General features: G+C 40.1%; 1 long non-coding RNA gene across 5 annotated transcripts in view; it reads right to left on the bottom strand.

Moving 5' to 3' along the window:
- Positions 1–476: 476 nt before the first annotated feature.
- The window catches only part of LOC120756229 (uncharacterized), a 38,686-nt gene continuing 25,633 nt past the window's right edge, over positions 477–13,529 (bottom strand). Inside the window, exons 3-7 of one of the 5 annotated variants that reach the window (XR_005702070.2) lie at positions 3,496–3,731; positions 3,241–3,397; positions 1,914–2,052; positions 1,736–1,801; positions 477–1,479 (exon numbers count right to left, since the gene is read on the bottom strand). This is a non-coding gene — a long non-coding RNA (uncharacterized LOC120756229). The remainder of the gene's footprint in view (positions 1,480–1,735; positions 1,802–1,913; positions 2,053–3,240; positions 3,398–3,495; positions 3,732–13,529) is intronic. The other 4 variants (XR_005702071.2, XR_005702074.2, XR_005702072.2 and 1 more) reach the window with 4 other exon arrangements.

Raw genomic sequence — 13,529 nt, 5'->3', positions numbered from 1 at the left:
TTCAGGTCACAGAGCAGATTTTCTGCTCCTCAGAGCCTTCCAGGGGCAGTGCCCAGGAACTGCACACGTGTACCTGCACACATCAGCCAGACTGAGGTGAGCTCTGCCACCCCTGTGTTTGCCATGGCTTGAAACCGTCCGTTAATAATGTTAATCCTCTTGGAGGCTTCACACACACAAATGCCACACACACACACAGATGATGAAAATACTTCACCATTTTTCAAGGAAGGAAGAGTTCAAAATGGAGATAAATCAACATCCAGTGGAAGGGATATTGATCCATTTCCTCACCTTTGGAATGTATACCTCCAGCCCAGCAAATAGCTATGAGAGGGAAGCCATTGTTCATCTGAAACAAACAAGGCTCAATAGATCTTAATCCTGCTAAAAATAGTTCTGAGGGGAGACCAGATAAATACAGCTTAGCATTCCTGCAACCAAACATGACATTACCTTTCTCTTTTACCATTGGATCTACTACTTGGGCTGTGTTTTTAATGAAAAATTACTTAAACGTGGAATAAAATGCTTGTTTTAATAGCAAAACTGTATTCATATTCTTCCACTTGTTCTATTTAATCAGGGGAGCTCCATGTTTGTCTCATTGAACATCCGCCTTTGGCCTGTGGCAGTACCACAAAAGTGAGAGAGTGCTTTAAGAGCTTCCAGCAGAGATTCTCTGGTCCAAGCAATCTGGTGGGGCTGTGATCCACAAAGCACTGAGCCATGGGTACTTGTTCTGCTCAAGGCCTGTGCCTGTCTCAGGAATCCAAGGAGCTGCCATCAGGTGCTTAGTGCTGAGGGAATGTGTCAGTAACTCCCAGATTTGGGCCTCTAGCTCATGCTGGACGTACTTCCTCTGAATATTTTATATGACCCTTTTAAAATGTGTTCATTCTGCACAAATTCCTCTTGCATTTGCTTCCTATGAATATTTATGGTGGTGGCATTGCTGCTGTGCAAAATCTGCATGGAAAAGTATTTTAAATCACTCTCTGGGCCAGTCACACTGGAACTATGCTGCCCCACACTCCCCATCAGGCCAGAGTGGCATGAGGAGCCTTGTGGGAGCACCACAGCTCACTGGGGAGCTGGGAGCCTCCTTGAGCACCAGAAGTTTCTCATCAAATGCACATAAATGTTCTTAACAACTCCACCTGCCCAGGCAGACAGCGCCAAGTCTGCCTTTCTGGCTACAGCATCGACATGCAATGACAAAGGAATGATATTCAGAACCATTGCAGACTCCCAGACATGTCTTGGGAGCTGGGGTTGGGTGTGTTGGGAGCTGCCTCAAAAAGAAGCTTTCTTCTGTAGCTGCTTTAAGACAGTGGCAATGTAAAGCTGTCTCAACCCTGTCTCAGACTGACACACAGAAAAAGCTGTGTTCAGTAATTCACAGTAATTATTTTCTTGCTGCTACTCAGTCCTTGTTATTCAGGAAACCTCTTTCCTAATGGGCAATTATGGAATGACCTGTGTGGGAAAAATTGCTTTTTATATCAATCCGTAGAGCATGACAGCATCTCTTCTTCTATATTTGTCATATATATAAATATCTCTGTGTGTAGAATTTGTATAATTTATAAATTCGGAAATAATTAATAATGTGCTTTGTGTATGTATTTTTGAACTGTGCGTTTTAGACATCTACTTCAACATCTACACTCTATGAAAATATACATACTTAATCTAAAACCATATAAAGATTACATAATTATATCTAATATACCTATGGAGTTTTTTCTCATTCACCTCAAACTCCTTTCTTCGATTTCTCTCCTGTATCTCTTGTTACCTGTGACCAGAAAGAAATTAGTGCTGAAATGTAGAAATATATTGTCTGCATTTGATGACATTTAAAATTCTGTTTTCTGTATACACATACCTACAGCATTATATGTGCATACCTTGTACATACCGTACATAATGCACTGTAATGCGGATGTGTACCTTTCTAATGCATCACAATGCAATACTGCAGTAAGTTAACATGGTCCAATAGGATAGGTAACATCTTGTGTTATGTTACAGTGTGGAACACGTGACCTGTAACACACATCATGTAATGTGATGTTCATCATGTAATATGATGTTTATCACGTATGATCAGTGCAAGCTTCACGACTGCTGTTACCTACCATAAGTAAATCATGTTTTATTTTCTAAAATCTCCTTAAAGAAGACCTTTCTGAGAACAAGTATGCCATTTATGACTTTGTCTAACAGGAGCTTGTTCTGTCTGATTTGTCTCATCCATGAGAAGCGGGCACTGTCATTTCACGTTCCCTCCTTATGGAAGTTTTCCTACAGAAACAATAATTTTATTTCTGTGGACCTGTTTCTGCTCTTTGTATTTTTAAGATGCAGCCAGCAGAACACACTATCGAGGGTGAAGGACTACTGATTTCTGAAATGACATTCTGAACTTTTTCTAATAATCTGTATTTCTTTTTTTAGCCATGTTATTGCTCTGGTTGCCATCCCACCACCCTTGGACACTGAGTAAAATTGTTTATGACTCCAGGTCCACTTCCTCAGTGATCACAGTCAATTGAGATGCAAACAGGAGGTGGCCACAGAAGTGTTTCCTGGCTGGTGTTGCTCAGGATGAGGCTCTGAATATCTGATCACCCAACATGCTGGGGTTGTATATTTTTACTGCTCATTTCAGTCTGCTTAAGTGGTGATTGATTTGAAATAAAGATTGATTTTTTTTTCTTTTAGTGCTGCATATTTCATGGGGTTTTGTGGGATATGCTGTTTTCAAACTTGATCAAATATCGGTAGCCTCAATAAGATCCTCCTGTCCCTCTCTCTGGGGATTCTCATCAGGGTGTAGTGAAAATTCCATCCTGCTCCTCCCCTACAGTGAGGTGCCAAGACCACGAAGGCCTCTGAGGTGGGAGGGACAGAGTCTGTGTGTCTCTGGCACAGAGACACTGGGAGGCTTCTCTCACCAGCCCCCAAGCAGAGTCCACTTGAATTTCCTATTACTGGCACACTGAGGGCAAAGGAAGCAAGGGCAACAGCTCCAAAGCTGCATTGCTGATCACAATGGCAAAATGAAACCAATGCTTAGTGAGCTTAGTGCTGCAGTAACAATATTGTCTTGCTTCAAGAAACGGACCTCAGTGTTTATGTCCCCTGCAGCAGATGCCACAAACCCCAACCCGCCGTGTTTAGCAGTGCTAGGGACAGGCTTTACCCATCCTGTTCATGAACTAATGCACTTACAGAGTGTTTTCATAAAAGAAATCTGCTCCTTTGGTGAAGTTGCCCACTTCAGTCTCACAGCACCTCGCTTTGGCTGCATGACTCGAAGACCCATCCCTCTGTGTTGTGGGGGTTATTTCTCTGCAAATGGGGTGCTGTGTACGTCTAAATCTATATGCTGCAAAGAGAGAAAAAAAATGAAGTAATGGTTAAAAGACAAAAAACAAGGAAAAAGACCCCTCAGTCAATCAATCAAGTTCTAGATCATTTACATACCTCATGGATAGCAGGGAAGTTATCTGTGGTTTGAAGCTAAGAGATCTTTCAGAAAGTCACAGGCACATTGTAAGGCCTTGATTCCAGCCCCATTCTTAGTTTCCATGATTTTAGGCACAGCAAATGTTTTGATGCTCAGTGCTGAAGAGAAGCAAAGGTACACTTCCAGTCAGGGTAATTGTTCTCAATGACCCATTGCTTCTTTACACAGCTCGATCCCAGGTTCAAGTCACCTGCTGGGGAACACAGGTGGCAAAAAATAAACTTCCCTTTTCTGCACTTCAGGCTGGCAGACTTTTTGTTAATGTTCATTTTAGAGAGGCCTTTGTGTTGTTTTGGTTTTCCTTTTTTCTTTTAATTTTTTTATTTTGCAGAGCTTACATTGCTGTCAGTTGGAATACTAATGGACATCAACATAAACATCAGCTCTAGGGCTGTTCAATGAAACTAAGGCAGATTGTCTTGAAATTGGCTCATATCTGAAAATTGCCAGTGATTAGCTGATTATGGTTTGAATTGAAGTCAGATTGCTACAAAAAGCCACAAAAAGTCATCCACAGATATATTCTAGTAAATGTTGCCTTGGATGGCCCAGTTGTTGCATTGTGCTTGCATTAGGGATAAAGGTCTATTTCTAAATCACATTGATGGTAGATATTTTAAAATACAGATTCTGCCTGGGGAGAATCAGTCTCCAGGGGAAGATTCTGTCTTTTTACTTTTTAACCTACTCACTAAGAATAATAATTAAAAAAAAAAAAAAAAAAAAAAAAAAAAAAAAAAAAAAAGAGAGAGAGAGAGAGAGAAAAGAAAGAAAAACTATAAAAAAGGAGACTTCTCAAACAGCAGAAAAAATTAAAATATTCTCCCTATGAGAGAAGCTTGTTCCTCTTCTGTAAATACAACTATTATAATTACAGAGTGATTCAATGCTGGTGTCTTACTAGAAATCCTTCCTTCTGTACTGAGAGTATGTGATATTTGAAATAATTTTGAATAAATCAAAGGCCAAGTGTTAACAATGCTGATAGATGTCAGGTTTATTAAAGAAAAAAGAAGATATTATTTTGCCATAATTATAAAGATTGGTGAGCACAATTCTCCAGATTTTAAGACTTTGATGCAAAAAACATAGAATCTTGTCATTTTCCCTGTCCAAAACTACTAAGACATTCATTTGTCACGTGTGTACCTGCATTTCTCAGATTTGAAATAAATACAATACAGTTCCATGAAAATAAGCAAGTTCTTTATTTCATAACTGGTCACTTTTGAGCTGTGTCTCTGCATGGTTTTTATAGGCTGCTCTGCTCTCCAGTGCCTCATTTTATTTTTATTTCCCAGCGAAAATTCCCTTACAATCTTTACCTGTGAAAATGTATTTGAGCTCCAGTCCTTGCTGCATTACCAAGCATATTGCACAGGGAAATACTCAAATAGTATCTACAAGTCAGGAGTAATATTTAACTTTCATGAAAGTGGGCAACAGGATACTGCTGTGCCATTACTAGCAGTTTTGATTTTAAATACTCAAAACTGCTTCTCATTTTATTGTATCTTTGACTTTCCATCAGAAATAAAAATTCTTACTTTGTATCACTGATGGTGCGAGAGAATGTTCATGAGGTCCTGTGCTGGCACCCCCTGCCTGGGGTGGGGATTAAGGAAGTGAAGACACTGTCACTGCTGTTAGGGGACCAAGAGCTGAGCAGCAACTGCTGGGAGCCAGTGGCAGTCACAGCCCCACAGCCCCCAGCAGGAAAGGGCCCCAGCAGCCAGCCCTGCCCCAAACCCTGCTCCCTGCTCTGTGCCAGGCAGCACTGGGGACAGAGCAGGCGGCTCAGTGGCTGTCACCCACCCCAGCAGTGGGTGCCTGCACACCTGGGTGCCCTGTGCAATCCACAGGTCTGACACTGCCCGGGAAACAGAAACTATATATAATAATATATAATGGAAACTGGCACGGAAAATGCCAGGCTCCGTGTCAGGTTGAAGATTTACCAGTTCCAGGCCAGATCTTGAAGAACAGGTTCAAGAGGCTTAACAGGGAGGGGATGACAACTGCTCATGACAGCAAATGCTGTTCTCAAAGGAGAGGAGCACATGTTCAGGACTACAGAAAGAACCACAGACCTGGTGACTCCTAAATGATTAAAAGATGATTTTTTTTTTTTTTTTTTAAGGTATAAAACTAACAGCTGAGGAAATTCAGTGACAGAAATGAACCTTTACCCTCAGCTCCCAGACAGCTTTTCATATGATAAGACTGCCTCTGTAACCTCTCTAATGACCAAGAAAAGCCATACCTCGGAGCCAGCTTTAGGGCAGCTTCAGCACAGTGCTAGCAGTCAAACAACAGCAGGATGAAGGAAAACGGATATGAGCAACCCTATGTCGGGCACAGAGCACAAAGACAAGCCATCATTAGGCAATACATAAATCTGTGCTTCACTTACATCAAGATTGCTGCTTGCTGTGCTGCTTTCCTCCCTCTTTACCCTCTCATAAAAGGCTGTAGAGAAACAAAAGCTTGTTCAAAGGATGATCAGATATCAACCAGCTTCTCCTTGAATGGACTAAGTTTAACAAGACCACTCCGGTGGCTGAACAGATTTGGAAGAGGATGATAAAATCTGGGCCTTGGGCAAGAGTGTGCGTCAGAATCAGTCATCACTATCCCTAAAGAAGTGATTAGGAACAAGGGAAGGACATAAGCAAAAGGTTGGTAGTTTCAAAACAAATAGAAGTAATTATTTCTTCTCCTGGTGTGATGAATTTACACGGAGAAAAAGCTCTGCTTTTGAATGGCTGCAGTTGAAAGGCTACAGAGAATCAAAAGCATGCAAGACAGTCACAGAGAAGAACAAAAACCACCACGGAGGACAGAGAAGCCAAAAGATGGCACGTGTGACTCAGAAATTAGCCACCATAAATCCTTTATGGATGGCAGAGCACTCTGGGGACATCAGTCCCATGGTGGCTTCTACCACTTGCCTTGCTCCTAAGCTGATACTCAGGTGTCGACTGGAGATCTGATGAGGTTCATGGGCTGATGCAGCCTGGCCAGCAAATGAAAGGGCTTAAAAATGTTCAGGTTGCTCTGTTAAAGTCATCTAGAATGGAATCTGTGCTTGATGATACAAGATTTGAGAAGAAATATGTGATACCTGTCCTGTTAAAAGCACAAAGTGGAATTCTTAAAAAAAAAGTTAATAAATGTGTTCCTGCTACTTAACACCTAAACAACAACTCTAACCTTAGTTATGCAGTATGTATTGCTTCTCTGTCTGCTTGCAAACTACAGTGACAAATTATTTAGGCTTTATGAATGATTTAAATTATTAGAAGTTCTCATGTTACATTCAAGGAAAGGTGACTGTCCCCTGGTCTTCATTTTTAGGAAATTATTTTAAATATAATTTCTTTTCTTTTTTTTTTTTTTCCTACATGCTTTCAAAAGTTTTAAGGTGCATGGAAGAAACACCCCAAAAACCCAAATCAGAAAACTTGTGTCTAGAACTTAGGCATCTGTCTTTCAAAAAGCCAAAGACTTGCAACAAAGATGAATGTGACATTCCCAGCCCTTTCTTTTCAGCACCATGGCACTTAATTTAAATAAACTGGTACTTAATTTATTAGTTCTCCATTTAAAATTTAAGTTCTTGCACGCACTAAGGGTACCCTTAGTGCCTTAGGACTTTGAAATTACCTACACAACCCCCCTATAATTAGAAGAACAGACAGATGCATAAATTTCACACCTAGCTCCATGCAAATCAAAGAAAGGATGCATTACTAGGTTGACTCTCTTCCCCTAGTGCCTTTCCTTCATTATCTCATTAAACTTTGGAGAAGCGAAAGACACAGTCTGAGGAATCTCAGGCAGTGCAGAAAGCATATTCATTTTTATGGCACTTCCAGGAGTGGTAGCCAGCTCCAGAAACTCCTCTGCCTAGCTAGGACACTGCAGACAAATCTCCATGGAAATTCCTTGTCTGTGCAGCACCGGGTTGCTGGACTGGCCCTCGCTCTGGTGGCAGCCCTAAGAAAACATCGAGGAGTTGAGAACCCCCCAATGCCAGCATCCAATTCAGTTCTTCTGTCAGTACCAATCACCTTTACCCTTGGCAACTAAACCAGGATGGCAGCCATTTAGAAAGCTTAAATGTTTAATTTAGGAACAATAGTAGGTCATTTAAATAATTAAGTTCAAAGGAACACCGAGACAAGCCCACAATACCAGAAGGGTTTCATTCTGTCTGACATCACCGTGCTCATTCGCTACAGGAGCAGCTGAAGTTGTTAGCTAAACTCACTTCTCCCCACACCTACACACTCAAAAATACACTCAGGCTCAAATAATTAGCAGTCAACAAATGGGTTTGATATGAACTGACATTGTTAATGTCAGTTTAAAAGTATTACATTAACATAAACTACTTATATATATGTTAACTATTTCAATGTGCCTAATTCTTATTTCTTAAATTACTACTGCCAAGAAGATAAATAATATTCAGGATCATGATCCCTTAAGCTTTTTTGAAGCAAAACACCCCAGGTTACAGTGTGTGTGCAGAATTGTGAACCTCTGGTGTGAAGCTTGGCCATGGACACAGCGCTGTCACTTTAGCTACCTGCAGGCCTGAAGGAAAGCTTTTGTGCCCTCCTTTGAGGTACTGGCTTTCGGATCAAACGTCATAACAAAAGTGCAGCAGTGAGGCAAAGCCCTGACCTCCAAAGCTAGGTTATCTAATGCATGGAGAGATACTGCACTTGTGATAAAAATCCTACATTAATCTAGCGTACTTGCATACGCTTGATTTTATACACTAAACATATTAACTTTCAAGTCAAAACAGTGTTGTCAGCAGTCCCAATCTCGTTTACTTCATTTACATCTGCTTGATTAGGGAAATAGACCTCTAGCATCTATGCTGGTTCTTATATTTCTCACCTTGATGTAAAGCTGTCAGGATTCCCAGGAGGCCTCTCTGGGGCTCCAGGTTCCTCAGATGTCCCCCCAGCCTGGCAGTTTCCCTGCCTGGTGCACATCCTGTAGCAGCCTGGTGCTCTCTGTTCCAGCCAGCACAATTTCATTTCCTGCTCTGGATAAGCACAGACTGCCAGTCAAAGGAAAGGGAAGGAGACTGCTCGTTTCCCTGCTGCTATGGACAGCTCATGAACACTGCACCCCAAGCAGCCGTCCTGGCCCCAGACACTTGGCAAGGCTGCCTCAAGAACTCTTTCTGTCCTCTCCCCCTAGGAAATAACCCTTTGTCCTATCAACATATTAGCAATTGGATGCTTTACTTTGCACTCAGTTAAGTTCTCACAGAAAGAACAAGTGATGAAAAGTGCCTTTTGGAGGAACATCAAATGCATTTCTTGATGAATTGCAAACTGGTAAACTACTTGGAAGCTTTTGAGAAGTGAAATCTCTTATGCCGTTCAATAAAATAATTCTGTAACATTCTGTACTTTTCTTCCCCTCCAAAGATGGCAAATATCACCTGTTATTGACTGCAGCTTGTGTTTCTCAGCAGGTCTTTGTGTTTTCAATTCCATTTTACACAGGATCTGAAGCCACCAATTAAACACAGCCCACCAAACTCATCGGCGAACATCCAAGTGACTGCTAATAAACTGTTTTCTCTCTAGGCTGAGTACATGGACCCATTTTCTTGGGATCTCTTGACAAAGGGCATTGATCCTGCAGTCCATTCTTAAATGCAGATGAGCTCACACCATCCAGGAATCAGCCACAGCCCTGGCAGCAATTGCAGTGCAGACCCTGGACTATAAATACTTGCTAAAACTGAAATATTGTTTGCTATCAGCCTTAAATACAAAGAAATAAATATGTCTAAGGCTAGTTTAGCTGGAAGATGTAACCTTATCAAGGCTAAATGGCTATCAAATTATGAGCAATTTTCTGCAGTAGATGGAGAAATTACACTTTGTCATTTTTTCAGCTTCTGTTGTGAATAACATTCAACCTGATATAGGGAGAAACCTGGCAAGAGATTAGAGAACCTCAGCTCTAGCAACTTCTTCGCAAAGGATAATGGCAAATGTTCTTAACCTTGCGCTCAACAAGGTCTTTACACATATTTAAAAGATTTTCTCTGAAGTACTTGCAAAATTAACCACATCCTAATATTGGCTACTCCAGCATGAAGTGAAGAAATGCCCCCAAACAAAATTTCTAACATTCCCTGAAGTGCCTGTGACTGAAGAATGGGAAAAGACATCTCATTCCTTGAAACACACTTGTGAAACTGCTTTCCTAAAGGACGTTCTGGTTTTTTATCATGCAAGAAACAAACTTGAAATCTATTTTCTCATTTATTGTGCTCCAAGATGGCTTGGGAGGGGGTGTTTTAAAACTTTTTTTTTAAGACCATTCACTTGAAACTGAATAAACACAGAAACTGATAAACTGTTCCTGATAGAGGCATTACCCACTGAGTTGTAGAGCACCCCTATGTTCTCCATACGTTATCGAGGTTATTTCTCTCTTCAGAAAAACTTGAATAAAGACAATTTTTAGTCATAATCTCTGCCAGATTTGTCTGCTTTCAGGGTTGTGTGCCAAGGATTAATCTTCCCAGGTAGCATTCCCTTTTTCCCCAAACATATGGCTGGACTGCATACCAGCAGGAATGAACACTACAAGTGTGTCCCTAAAATTGCTGGTTTTGGAGAAGGGGAGGTTTCCATGTGCATCGGAACCAACAGCAGTAATCACCCTTATGCACAGGAAACTGTATGAGGAATTTGCTGTGCAAAAAGAAGAAGGTCAGTCAAAACTTTCTTCTGACCAGGTCAAATACTTGCAATTCACATTTGAAACCCCCTGTCCAGAGGTTCCAAACTGCAATGGCCATAAGTTACAAAAAAAAAATAATCATAAAGCAGGCAAGGCTTATACGTCTCTAGAGAAGTTCCCCCAACACATTATGGCACAAAGGAAAAAAAAAAAAAAAAAATCAATTATATACATTTGGGTAAGCCTCAAACAATAAATGAGAAAAGGTCATAACAAAATCAAACCATTTTGCAAACAATTATGTAAGAATATTGTCCAGAGGAATGGTGTTCTGAAGGCAGTTGCTTTGTTGCCAACATTAATGTCATCTAACAGCATTTTAATTTTTATTCTGCTTGTATACCCAAACAGTCAAGTAAAAATGGTAGAAAAATCAAAGCACCTGTAATGTTGTTGGGTTTTTTTGTGTGTGTGCATGCATATTCATATATTTTTCTCCTCAAGGTACTGCAAATTATTTACCATGACCCAGAGAAAGCATACATCTATCTCTAGACCCTAAGTAGAATCTAGAGATTAAATCACTACAAGAAATTCTCTTTGAAGTGGCTGGGTTATGATGCCCTGGAGACTCCAGACAGAAGGTTTTTAGCTCAAATAGGCACAGATTGTCATGATGTCATTTTTGCAACACTTGATCTAAGGTGTCCTAGATCAACCAGTTATGGGAGGATTGGGCAAACAACCAAACCAAACAAAAATACTCCAAGTCATATGCTAAGCCAGCACAAACCAATCAAGACCATTTGAAAGCAATTTCAGTTCACACCAATAAAACTTGTGGAGTCCACAAAATCACAGAGCACAAGAGAACATTGAGAAGAGAACACAGCTCTCACTTCTTTTGATGACCTGGGAGAAATAGGGGAAGAATATTGTGACAAGGTGCACTAGGAAGGAGATGAAAATACGTGTTCATTTACATAAGCTTTCTGCTCAGTTCTACTCTGCATTGCCTCCAGAGCTCCAAGTCTAAAGTAATATTTAAAAAAAAAAATGGGGGAAGAGCCATGAAAACCTGCAACTGCAAAGCAATAGACACCTTTTCACCTGTTTGCTGCTTATTTGGTTTCTTCAAAAGGAATATTTTTACAAAGAAGAAACTTCTTGGTGAAATGCTGCTATTTACTGAAACCTCAAAGCAACAAAGAGCCAGAACAAACAAAATCTGGAGAGGATTTCCTACTTAACATGTAAGAAACAGAGATCAATACAGTGGGCTAGACAGCAGAGCCTTTGAATCTCTCTGTCAAGTGGGAAGGAAAAGCCTTTCTGACCACACTTCTGTAGCCAGGACATTGTATTACTGGCTTTTTTGGGGCCACAAAAAAACCCCTGTGTATAACCCCACATGTGGTGTGGGAGACAGCAAGCAAGGAGCAGCAGTTAAAAAATCTTCTCAGAAGTTTATACAGGTGGCTAGAGGACTGGCATTAAAGGCTATTTTGTTGCTATGTTACCTTCTATTATTTATAATTATTGATTTTGTTGTTGTTTCTGTATATACTGATCCTCTGTTCTCTCACATACTGTTTTCTCCTGCTTTTACTAGGAAGAAATACACCCAGATGAGCACAACTTGATTAGGTTTTGCTAAACACCTAAAACAGACCTTCAGCTGAGGTCATCTAAAATTGCTTAGAGCCACACCCACCAGGGCATGCTTGTGCTTTCAGCTGTTGCATAAAGGCTCCTTCATGAGGTCTCTGCTTATTCTGCTCAAAGCCCAAGACATAATTTAACTCTGAGTTAAAATAATTGCCATATCCAAGAACACAATTGTGTCTGACTCTACGATGGAAATACTAAAATAGTTATTTATATATACTATAATATTATGTTATCGTTATTTAGCCATTGGTAGAATAATATGGATGAAACTGACTAAAGTGGGCATAAGCTCATATGCACGATGCATGCAATAAAATATCTTGAAAAGCAAGAGAAAGTGACAGTTTTCTTCCTGCAAAAGAGACCAGAATGAAGATCCAGCAGAGCCCCCCATTTCATTTATGACATCATGACACACAGACATTTTAATAGTGAAAAACCATTTTCAGCTAAAAACTATTTTGAAATATTGCATTATTTTAAAGATACTGATCGCTTAGTGTGAAAAAAAAGTTGAATTAGATGTTTTGTAGGAGCACCCAGCATATCCCCCCAGGTTAACAATTTCTGCAGGCATACTTGAAAAACACTGGTTTAAATCAAACATCATATTTTTTGGATGCAAACTGAGATTGTCAATGTTGAGGCTTAAATCAATATGAGTAATAATCATTATTATCATAACACTGAAGGTGTGATGTGGAAGTTTTATGCAAGAATTTTACATCAGCTCTTAATTACCAGGTTTGTCAATATAGACATGAACTTCTCTTACAATTAAGTATTTTTGAGAAGTGCATGTGAAATACTAAAAAAAATACAAAATGGCTGTTTGCCAGCTAGCTCTAACTGTACTGTAAGAGTAATTCACATAATACTTTAAGAAATTTTATAGAAAGATAATTATTTTTTTAAAAAATGAGAGCATGTTCTCCTTGTTTTATCTGCTGTGTCTTGATGAACAAATTTGCAATTAGCAGGAGGAAGGAACATTGGTCTCTGGAGTCACAGAACACAACAGGGCTCGGAGACTCTCCTCCGTTGTGGGTGACGCCACCTGAAAAACCCCTGAAAAAGGAGGAGAGGAGCTTGCCAGCATCAGGATTACAAAGCCAGCTTCAGAGGCATGGTGGAAAAGCAGAAACTTTTCAAAAGGCTTTGGACTAGGTGTATGCTGGAAAGTCCTCTGAATGTGCTGGAAGAAGAGCACTTGACTCAGCAGGTAGAATTTTTCACATGGTAGTCAGAAGGGGACTGGTTTTCAGGCATTCTATTTAGTTCATTCCAGCCATGAACCCAATATAGACAGTGGTGTTATTCTAATTCGTTCTCTGATCTTACCAAGACCACAGCTCTAAAGATGAGAAAGTGCTTGATAAAGAGCTCATTGCAGTCCTACTCTTCAAATGAGCTTGAATTTCTGTAGTGTGGAGCACTGACAATTATAAATTATTTTATAGGAACCGATCATTAAAAGAGAACACTTAAAAAACTCAATTTATTTTAGAGGTTAAAGTGTGACTGGTTGTTTTAATTTGATTGGTAATCTTCAAAGAGGCAACATTTTAATTTAAGGGTCAACTTATTCTGA

This window comes from Hirundo rustica, chromosome 8 (genome assembly GCF_015227805.2).
Source record: "Hirundo rustica isolate bHirRus1 chromosome 8, bHirRus1.pri.v3, whole genome shotgun sequence".
Lineage (NCBI taxonomy): Eukaryota > Metazoa > Chordata > Aves > Passeriformes > Hirundinidae > Hirundo > Hirundo rustica.
This window is presented reverse-complemented; position numbering and strand designations above follow the sequence as displayed.